We start from the raw sequence: 12120 nt of genomic DNA on the forward strand, positions 1-12120 counted from the left end.
CTAGAGGTGTCTAGAGTACTTCCAGGTGCTGTGATATAGTGCAAGCCAAAAGGGAAACAGACTTTGTTTAATAAAGCACCCCAAAACTAGTGGCTAATTCAAGTCGTACACCTATTTTGGAGGGTAATTAAACAGTGTTGGCAATTGAGATTAGTCTGCCATAATGGATAAGGGGCCACTTAAAAAAAAAAAACTGGGATCTGAGCCTGGATTTCAGACACTCTCAGCATTTGACATGAGATTATCGCTTTTTGGAACTGGATGAGCAACATTGAAGAAGGAGGTTAACATGAAGCCAACAACAAGTATGCTGAACTCGGGTCATTGAAAATACCATTGCTAATACTACTATAAGTGTATTTCCAGTAGAACATCACAGCTTTGTTTATCAAAAGCAGACAGCCATATTATTATCAGCTGCTGGAGATGGGTGCAAAGGATGCACTGTCAAGTCTCTGCTTCGGTTTCCAAATTTGGGCATTATTTCTGTGATGTAACATACTTTTCTCTTACATGTATGTTCTCAATTGTTAAATAGTTAGTAATACAAGAATTTATACTTATAGTAGAATATGGATGACTGGTTTAATGGTTAACCAATTTATTTATTTGCTGCATAATCCAAAATAATCTGGTTGCGTATTTTCTTGCACTTCCCTTCAGCCTCATGATCATGAACTATACTGTCAGTGGCAGAATAGAAGGAGAAATAGGCCCGTTTGTTGACCAAAAATTGCTAGTCCATTGCTGTGTAGGCTAATTACTGCTAATATTGTTTTAAATTATTTTATAACTAATACTGTTATTTTTTGTAACAATGAGTGAACTCGTAGTCATCTATTTGGAACTGTGGGGCACACCTAAAATTAAATATTTGATGCATATACTTGTTTTCCAAGCTTAAAATCATGCAGCTATCATGCTTTTTCTGTTTTACCCACTTAGTAAAGAAGCAAAAACTAGAAGTGACATGCCAGCAAAAGCAGGCCCTTGTATCACTCATCAGTGCTAGAGGTACTATAATTAAACAACCTTGGTAGATAGTACAAGCACTTAATTTTCTTTAGTTTGCTATTAAATTGTCCAAGCATACTGGAACTTTTGTTGCATTAAATAAAGCTGTTTGATTTAAAGATTCAAGCAGTGTTAATGTACTAGACATTGTAAGAAGAAATAATCTATAGCCCTTGAAAAAGATGACAGTTAAAACACCATGCAGCTTTTCTTAGAAAATTAGAAGTCTGGTTTGCAAAGCTTGAAGGAAAAGGGAAATAAGAAAGAAACTTGTCCCTTTTAAAGAAATGGACAGTAGTTGCAAAAGGAGACCAAACAAACCCTCATATTTATTAACATCTGAATTAATCACTGCTGGGTTAAAAAAGATAAATGTTAGTAATAAATCCTTTCTTAGGAGTTCTGAATTTCTAAATGAAATACAAATTTCAGATTTCTGTGGCAGGAAATGTATGAATAAACACATGCATAATAAAAAATGCTAAAAGTAGATGCTAAATCTGTTAGTCCTTGCATTAGCAGTAACACCAGGTTAGCATTCAGTGAGGAGAGAAGGGACAGAAGAGTGAGGTAGTCTAGAGCTGGTAAGGCAGCAGTCAGGAAAAAGGAAAAAAATGGAAGAGGGTTCTATACATAAAATACTTGGGAAATGCTCACGTTTTGCTTGGTATTGCTCAACCTAGCAGAGAGCTTAGAAGAATTTAAGGCTAAAAGTCTCAATCCCAGCACAGACAAAGATGGCAGACTATTTTTATCTAGGTTTGAGTTGTGTGTTTGAGTTATGCTGCAGGAGCGTGGAAGCCCTTTCTTCTGAGGGAAAAGCCAGGACAACCTAAGAGATGGAAACCTTGTTTGTTTTACGTTAATTTTACTATTTAAGTAGATGTTATTTGAATTAATGCTTTGTTTTTCTGAAAGAGAAAAAAAAAAAGATTGAATGAGGAAAGCAGATAATGAAGCCCTTGCCAGAAACAGATTCTGAATGGGTAAAATTGCACCTGAGGAGTTGCCCTGGGGTGCTGGGCCAGAACAACTGTAAACGTGCAGTGCAAAACAACTGAGTAACTGTAGATGGTTAACCAGCATGAAAGTGTCTGCAGCTGTCAATGGCTCTCAGCTGAGAATGGAGACCGACTGCTAGCTGTGCCTGGTAGAAGTACATGGCAACTGTTCACCTCCACAAAGGTTGGTAGAGGCCTTAAGCTGAGCAAACATGGTAAAAAAGAAAGGTTGAAAAGAAGCACACCTAATAAATTCTGTAATGCATTCCTTATGCCAAGTGGGGTTTTCTCCTACTTGTTCTGGGTCTCCTCACAGAAAAAAAAGTGGGCCTCAGCCCAGGTATGGGCTCATGGACAGCCCAGCTGGGGCAGCAGGCACTTTATGAGTGACACCTGTGCCAGCAGGTGATTTAAACAAAGAAGGGATTGTAGCATTGGCCTTGCAAGTAGCACCTGTGTCAATTAACTGGGACTCTTTCAGACAGAGAAGGACTTGTAGCAGCAGCCATGTCTGTGGCTTTGTGTTTATTCCTCACTTAGTATCTGTAAGGTGGTAGGCTCTGGAAAGAGCAGTCTTTAGTACATGTAAAAAAGTCAAGGCTTTTTGGTTGAGGCTGCCTTTGCATGCAGCAGAACTCCTCTGAACTGTGTAAGAAGAAAACAGAAGTTGCTGTGTTACCAGTGTGTGGCATCCAACGCTCCCCAGCAGCTGCAGCATTGCATTTTGATAGAGCTTTGGTAACCCTGCCTTAAGGACAGGTTTCTACGTGGTTCTAATATATTTCGGGAATTCAACAGGTTTCAGCCTGGATCCCTCAGGTACGGTTTGTCTCCTCGTCATCTTCTTTCCTTCTTCTCTGTGCTTCTCCCAAATTCACGTCCAATTCGAGTGGCAGAAAGACATGCCTTACTACTTATGTTGCTTATCAGTGCTAGAAGTAGTGCTGATGAGAATTATTTGCAAAATTATATGCATATGTTTATATATAACAAACATCTATGTGTGATTTTAGATGTGGGGGTTCCTAGAGATAAGTAGCAGTCCTAAAGGGTTTGAAGAGCAGTGCTGTTATGATGTTGTAGTTCCTAGAATTATTGTTCTCTGTTAACTGCTAAAATGTGAAGATTTCCTTGCACCGTAATAGCTCAGTATGCAGCTATTAGTAGATCAGTGGTCTTTGAATGTGTTATTTTATTAATATGGTATTGGTGTGGGTTCTGTTCTGTTCTGAGTGATTGGTATGCAGGCTGTTTTGTTAGATATTGCAAGATCTCATGTATATCAAAGGACCTACTAAGATAAATAAGGAAGTTCCTTGATGATTTATTTATTTATTTGTGTGCTATTTGTCATGTCACCTCCTGCTTAAAAGTAATATGTGGCTTGAGACTCAGCTGCTATGATCCAGGTAACTAACTCTTAACTGAGGAAGGAGGTTTGTGTGTGCTGTTCAAGTTGTTGCTCTAAAACCAGCCACGTAACTTAGTGGTTAGCGTTTAAGGTTCACTGCACCACTATCAGTACAATTTACACAAAGCTGTTAAGTTCACAGATTCTGCGTTCTGCTCAGGCTGTATCTCTTATCAGCTTTAAGGTAAATTCAGAGTAGTTTTCTGTCTAAGTTGTAACAAATGGAGCTTTGCAAAATCTATTATATACTGTAGAAATAGAATTGTGCCAAAAAGTGCCTGCAGTTGTTTACTAGGTCATTACATGTTTTGGATCCACATGTACCTCTGTGAGAAATAAGCTCTTCAGGATAAACAAATAAAAAACAGACATATAAGAAAATATACATAGCTACACAAATAGCCCACCTTCAGCATCTAATTTCTACATTATGATAGAATTTTTCTGCATGCAGTCCCAATTTCCCAAAGGATTTAGTATAAATCAGGAATACCTCTGAGTGTAGCCATGTCAGTAGAGTTATTCTACTGAAAAATAAAATACCTAAACTGTGCATAAGCTGAAGGTATTGAAGCGATGTCGAATAAAAGAAATTTTGGACATTATGCTCATGTGATGGAGAACATTTTGGTATTGTAGTTTGTTTTAAAAACAAGTGTAAGTATTTGTTGCATGAGGTACTGAAGTCAGACTGTTCACAGATGCAGATGTTTTACCTGCCAACCAAGGATTCCTGATGAATTTTGCATTACAGTGTACTATCAATCACTGTTAGGTTTTCAGCTTTTTTCATGTTGTTGACCATGTCTTATGTTCGTGCTTCTGCCATCTTGGAAAAGGTTTTTTCAAAGTTACAGCTATCAACAAAGAACCTCCTGTGCTCAGAAGAAGGGATAAGGTATTCCTCTCTGTGCTGATCTTGAGAGTAGCATACCTAAAGCTTTGCATTTAATGCATTATTTATGTCACTGACATGTATGATGTGCCAGTTGAGACGATCTCTTTGCATGTTGTTGCCCATCCAATGGTATGTGACCAATTGAAGAAATTCCATGTTGCAGTTGAGTCCTGTAGGTGGTGCATGTAGCATCTTCAGGTAAACCTACTGTGTTAACCAAGACAGATCTTTCTTTCATTACAGCAGTACTTTTGGATGTAGCTGAATCGCAAAAGCCATCATTTACCTTTCTCTTAGGCAATATTGTAGCCAACCAGAACATTTCTCAGAGATTACATGAATATAAAAAGCATATACTTGATATTATAGCGCTTAGTTTTGCTTATGCTTGACTTCCTGAATAGTATTATCAACAGTAAATATGTATGGAGTACACCATTTTCTTAGCATAATGTTTGATAGGTCTGTTACTTTGCTATTGTAGGTAGTAAAATCCAAGAAAAAGTGTAGCTGAACTGTAACTGTCATATATATGGGACCATATATATGGAAAAGGTCTATTTTTAGCTTCTTTGGGGTTTTTTTGCTCTTGTTTGTGAACTCTTATTTTTGCAGTAAAATTATGTTCTGCTTAACTCTTTGAGAAAACTCACCCTGAGTTCAACAAAGCAGAGATTTCATCCCCCAGGAAGGTTATCACATGTGTTAAATTGAATTTGAGCTTTGGTAAAATAGAAGGCAATTCTTGGTGTTATTATTAAAGTTGCTTTCCTTTTAGTAGCGTATTTTGAACCCATGTTTCCGTCCTCTCTATATTTACCATCATAATTCCCAAAATACTATGTTTGAGAAGGAGAACAAAAATAAATCACGTTAAATTCAAAATGAAGGGAAAACGGTTGGATTTGCAAGTGGCAATTTCTTCTTGTTCTATGGAATTATGATTTCACAAAAGAAATGACTTGCAACAAACACTGTCTCATAGTAATCAAGATATATATCACGCAGGAATTACTTGCAAATTCAGTTAGTTCAATATAGCTGTTAACTAATGCAGTGACTGCAGAAACTAGTTTGTATATCATATTTGGTGCCTTTCGGTTGTCTGTAAGATGAGCACCAAGTTCTTACAATAAGGTATTCTGCCAAGTGAACAACCAAAGGAGTGACCCTGAGATCTTGCTGATGTGGTTTATGTGTATTCTGTTAAGTGGAACCTCAGTCATAGAATGTGTTGAGTTGGAAGGGACCCTTTTAAAGATCATCTCGTCCAACTCTCCTGCAGTGAACAGGGACACCCACAGCTTGATCAAGTGCCCAGAGCCTGGTCCAGCCTGACCTTGAATGTCTCCAAGGACAGGACATCCACCACTGCTGTGTGCAACGTTCCAGTGCTCTGCCACTCTTTTGTAAGAACCTTTTCCTTATATCCAGTTCAAATCTCCCCTCTTCTAGTTTGAAGCTGTTTCCCTTGTCCTGTCAGAAAAGACCCTGCTAAAGAATCTGTCCCCTTCCTTCTTAAAGACTCCCTTTACATACTGGAAAACTGCTATCAGCTCTCCTTAGAGCCTTCTCTTCTGCAGGCTAAACAGCCATCACTCTCTCAGCCTTTCCTCTTAGAGGAGGTGTTCCATCCCTTGGATCATTTCTGTGGCCCTCCTCTGGATGCTCTCTAACAGATCCATGTCTCTCCTGTACTGAGGTCTCCGCATCTGAATGCAGTACTCTGGGTGAGATCTCAGCAGTGCAGAGCAGAGGGGCAAGGTCACCTCTCTCGACCTGCTGGCCATGCTTCTTTTGATGCAGCCCAGAATACAGTTGGCTTCCTGGGCTGTGAAGGCAAGCTGCTGGCTCATGTCCAGCTTGTTATTTACCAGTACCCCCCAAACCCTTTTCAGCAGGACTATGCTCCAACATTATGACCCCCAGCTTGCACTGATGGGAGGGTTGCCACAACCCTGGTGTAAGACCTTGCACATGGATTTATTGAACCTCATGAGGTTCACTTGGGCCCACCACTCAAGACTGTCTAGGTCTCTCTCTGAATGACACCCCATCCCTCAGGCATGTTGGCTGATCGTCCCATCTCACCTTCCTTTCTTCCACATGCTTTAGCATAGCTTTCAGGAGGATCTGCTTGTCATCTTCCTCAGAACAATGACCAATCCTTCAGCTCTTACTTAAAACAAATGAGTAAAGTCAAAAAGGTATCTTATAATGCAGTCTCCAGATTTTCTTTCCCTAATTATCTCTAGAATTATTTGTAGGTAAAACAAATAAAACATGATGATCAGAGGGCTGGAGCACCTCTCCTATGAAGAAAGGTTGAGGGAACTGGGCTTGTTTAGCTTGTAGAAGAGAAAGCTCCAGGGAGACCTCATTGTGACCTTCCAGTACTTGAAGGGAGCATATAAGCAGGAGAGGGAACGGCTGTTTACATGGGTTGATAGGACAAGGGGGAATAGTTTTAAACTGAGACAGGGGAGACTAAGTTAGATATTAGGAGGAAGTTTTTCACACAGAGGGTGGTGATGCACTGGAACAGATTGCCCACGGAGGCTGTGGATGCCCCATCCCTGCAGGCATTCAAGGCCAGGCTGGATGTGGCTCTGGGCAGCCTGGTCTGCTGGTTGGCAGCCCTGCCCACAGTGGGCACGTTCAAACTAGATATCTTTAAGATCTTTTTCAACCCAGGCCATTTTGTGATTCATTCCATGTTCCTGGAATGTCAGATGAGTGTTTGATATTGTGAGGTATATAAATTTTACTACTTTATATGATGACTGACTGCCCTTGGGATAGTTGGTGACAGCAATCGTGGGAACCTCCTTGAGACTCAAGATTGATGAGCAAATGGTGTAAGTCAACAAGGGTGAGAGGGATGCTAACTTTTACTTCTGAACTCTCATTCTTCATTAAATCTTGCCATAGTGTCTTAGTGTTGCTCTTAGAGTTTCTGAACTTTTTAAGATGTACAGGTCTAGAAGTAGAAAATGGAGGTTGGCCCAGCACTGGTACGTAGGATAGGAACTTGTTCCTGAAGTGATGTTCAGTACAAGACAGCTCTTTTGTTCTGACATAAGCTCTTAGAGTGAGCATGGTTACTTTATTGCCAAAGAGAAACTTCAGCAGGTATGTGTTTGCTCTCCTGAAGTCCCATGCTGTGAGGTATCCACCTGAAAAAGTGATGCAGCTTGGAAATGTTCCCTTGCATCATGATCTAATGCAGGGCTAAACTTGATAGATCCGTCTGGTAGTTACAGACTAGCTTAATAGTTTGAATCCAAGAAATTCTTTAAAAGCACAGAAAAATTAAGATCTGGCATCCTGGTTCAAATCAAACTCTAGTGAAGCCATGTGATATAATTTAACACTGCTTTATGGTGAAGAAATGCACTATTCCAAATATTTCACAAAGCTAGTTATTGTTTATGTAAGTTTGACAGGCTATGTAATGTGACACATGTCCTGTTATAGCTTGGTTGTTAACATGGCTGGCCAGCAACATTTTTACTATTGGAGTGAGGTATGTAATAGTTTAAAACCCAGTTTTGCCAATATCTCTTAGACATTTTGGATAGAGGTTTTTCATATGGTTTAAATTCACACACTGCTTTGTACTGGACTTGAGTTTGTATTGGTCAGTCCTAGAGTCCTTAATTCTTCTAGTCTATCCTTACAATGTGTCACAGAGATAGAATTGCTATGTTGGGTCACCACAAAAATGCTTCAGTGTCTTTGGCATTTGTGCTTTGCATGTCAGAAGCGTTTATTTAATTTACATTCTTTTCCTTTTGAATATCCATTCTTTAGACTGCAGAAACAGTAGCTCTTCATCCTTTTAATTCTGGCTTTGATAAAGTTAAAACCATTGCCTCTGAAGGATCTAAGGTTCTCTTTGCTTGAACTAATTTTCCCTTTTTTGTGAACAAATCTAATTGTTACACATGGAAAAAAGGCTTTTTTTGTTAAAGTTTTTATAGCAAGCATCCACTATCTGTAAGCAACTTCACAGGTCGGTTTGTTGGTTTGTTTCTCCCTATGTATGGGACTCTGCTGACGTGTACAGCAAAAAGGACCTTCTACTGGATGTGAGCCTTAATAGGTAACAGCCAAGTTGTTCCTGTGCTGTGTTAAAGCAATGAGCTTTTCTGTGCACTTTGTAGATGACAGTGAAGTTCCATTATATGCTGTCATTAGCTTCTGTGGAGCCTTCTCTTTTCCTTCTTCTTTGCCTCCAGAAAAAAATCTATATACCCTTTTGCTTGCTGCAAATTTTAGGGAAAAAAGTTACTTTATTTGCACTAAAAGAAATAAACCAGTTGTTTTAGATATTTCCTTCATTTTCCCAAAGATACCAATTCCCAGGCATCAAGACACAGCTTCATGGTTTAAAAAAAAAAAAAAAATCCATTCAGGCATGACCAAGTAATACATGTTGGTGTTAGACTTCTGACGTTTTTAGACAGAGTCCTTTAGGAACTTTTGCAAAATATTCAAACACAATATAATTTCCATGCTTGCAAGTGAACACTGCATACTCTTTGATAAAAGCTATCATAATTCCTAATGATAGTAGTAACTGGGTTTTATGGGAGTCCAAAACAATTCCTGTTTAACTTGCTCAAGTTCCCAAATATCTTTTTCAAATGACAGCCATTTGTTTTTAGGACAAATTTTTAAGTAGCTGCAAGATTGGATTCCAAAATGCCAGTGCCATTTTAGAATATACGTCAGATCTGTATGGAGTGCTGGGTGCAGGGCAGTGAGCAACTACAAGAACCTAGTTTGTTTTCAAAGGACTTCTCCACATTCATATGGTTTGGGACATACCTGAGGTCGTGTTTCATTAGCCTAAAATGAGTTTAGTTCCACTGGTGCTGAATAATAATGCTGATCTAACCTTGACTAGATTATTTTGCTCCCCTGAAAAGCTTGACTCTATCCCTCACATCCGAAGATTACATGTGCTGTTATATAGGATATGTATTTATTCTTCAGCAGTGCCTTGTGGCACAGTGTCACTTCTTTGGGAGCAGACCATCTGCACCTAATTCAGTTTCTTGTTTTCAATTTGTTCAGGAACTATTATTACAAATTCTTCAATGTGGAAATAATCACTGGCTTTTACAGTCTTCTAACCTTGTTATCTTTTAGCTACTTTCAGCATCTTTATTTAGTGAACAGTGTTGCTTGTTGGGATATGTTAGACTAAGTTTTCTCTTTCTTCAGTGGTTCCCCTCACTGTTTATGACAATCTTAGTATCTGCAGCCCAGCTTTTCTGTTCTCCGAGCAGTCCACACTTATTATGCTCAGAAGCAGAAAGGACAGTACAACAACCATTCTTCTTACTTTCTACTTCTGACAAGACAGCCTTTTAAAATCCAGTTACTTGGATTTTGGTCACGTTTTCATTTGGCCTTGTATAGTTCTTTGTTATGACAGTGGCAGAGTACAAGCAAAATCTTGAGATGTATCATTTTTCTTTAAATCTATCCTTATTACAGAAAATGATTCCAGTGTCTTCTGCAAAATAAAGGAGTTTGTTCCTGTATGATGTTTCAGTGCTTGCTATCAAACCCAGCTTTAGCATTCCTACCTAGATGTGCCTCCTCAACTGTCACTGACTTTGAAGGCTACTAAAGAACTGGAGAAAAAGATGTCAAATTAATCACACTGGTGCAGTACTACCCAGGCATCAGAGAGGAAGCTGTATGAAGTCTTCAGGTAGAGTCTTTGTTACTTTTTATTATCTCTGAAGCCATTTGTGCTCCTGTTCTCACCTAGAGTGTTCATTTGGGGCTCACTTGTATAGATACAGAAGACGACTGCTGTTGTGAGAAGATACCTGCTTTATGCAATGTACCTTTCAAGATGAGCAGGTTCAATTTGTGTGCTCAGTCTTGTGAATTAGAACATGAGAATGCTGAGCTATGTTGGGAAGTGCAGAGGCATCCTTAGGGAAACGGTATATAGCTGAAGAGCTCTGTTTTTTCACTTAGTCAGGAAGAGGAGATGATGATACTCATTCTGCAGTGTAGATATGTTGAATGGCTAAAGGTGTTTTCTTAATACTAGAAAGTTGCTGAGAAGTTACTCAGCTGGGAAAACTCTAAAAAAATAATATATCAGTAGAGGGAAGCATTTCATTCCTTCCTCACGAGATGCTTCAGGAGGCAGAGTGGTATGTGTGTGAGCATCCCATATTGCAACCTGAGATGCAACTCAGGTATCGAGTTAACTTTTAGTTTTATTCCAGTATCTTTCCTCAAGGATAAACCTCAGCATTCTGTGGGTTATCAAACAAAAATGCCTCGAGCATACCAGCACAGGGAAGTGTGTCTTCTTCTGCTCTGCTTTATTTGTAGTTTGATAATGAATTTGGAGTTGTGTTTAGCTCTGTACACACCGCAGTGTGTGAATAGAGGGAAATGCAAATGTTTTTGTGGAGTGCAGAGGCATGTTCTTCACTTGTTAACTCAGTTAATTATGGTAGACATATTTACTGCTGATCTGAACTGAGGTCAGTAAGACCTGGCACTGTCAGGGTAGTTTTTGATTTGGTTACTACAAGATGATTTATATAGGTGGAAGCAAAACTTATTTTTGTTCTGAGTCCTAGGGCTCTTGATGCATTATGATTAGTATCTTGAGAGCACACTTCTCAGTGTATTCAAAGTCTTTAGTTTTAAATCTCTGTCCTTGTATAATTCAAACTAACTTGATATATGAAAATTTGTTATAATTTTTCTGTTTGTTTGTTTAAGGGACATTACAACTGCACATACCTGACTCCATTCAAGTTAATTGTAACAAACATTAGAAATGTTTCTCACTTGGATCCAAGCTTTTTCAAATTTTGGGAATGTTCCTAAGCACATCTGGAACTTCAAGGGGAAGGAACTGTGAAGTTTGAATTCAGACTCAAGTATTTGGAAAGAGCAAAGTTGTAAGTTGTATAATAAATATCACTGTGAGGGAGGCAGATCTAGTTGTAGCCTCTTGAAGTTCACTGTGAGTGGTCATAGTTGTTTTTCAGACTGCATTAACATAAATATTCCACAAATCATCTTGGGTCAAAAAACTGACAGTGTCCTTTCAGGAAAGGAAGCTTGTGGTACCAAGGAGCCAGCAGTGTGCCCTTGTGGCTCAGAAGGCAAATGGGATCCTGGGCTCCATCAGAAGAGGGGTGGCCAGCAGGGACAGGGAGGTGATTGTTCCCCTCTACCCTGCTCTTGTGAGGCCCCATCTGGAGTACTGCGTCCAAGTGTACAGCCCCCAGTACAAGAAAGACAGGGAGCTGTTGGAGAGGGTCCAGAGGAGGGCCACAAAGATGATCAGGGGACTGGAGCACCTCCCCTATGAGGACAGGCTGAGGGAGCTGGGCTTGTTCAGCCTGGAGAAAAGAAGGCTGCGGGGTGACCTCATTTTGCAGCCTTTCAGTACCTGAGTGGAGCCTACAAACAGGAGGGGAATCAACTCTTTGAAAGGGTAGATAACAGCAGGACGAGGGGAAACGATTTTAGGTTGAGGGAGGGAAGATTTAGGTTGGATGTCAGGGTGAGGAAGTTTTTTACAGAGAGAGTGGTGAGGTGCTGGAACAGCTGCCCAGAGAGGATGCCCCGTCCCTGGAGGTGTTCAAGGCCAGGTTGGATGGGGCCCTGGGCAACCTGGTCTAGCATTAAAAGAGAAGGTTGGTGGTGTGCATGTGGCAGGGGGTTGGAGATTCATGATCCTTGAGGTCCCTTCCAGCCCTGGCCATTCTGTGATTCTGTGATATCCTTTCATGCCTAAG

Source organism: Phasianus colchicus, chromosome 5 (assembly GCF_987193195.1).
Source record: "Phasianus colchicus chromosome 5, bPhaCol1.hap1.1, whole genome shotgun sequence".
Classification (NCBI taxonomy): Eukaryota; Metazoa; Chordata; class Aves; order Galliformes; family Phasianidae; genus Phasianus; species Phasianus colchicus.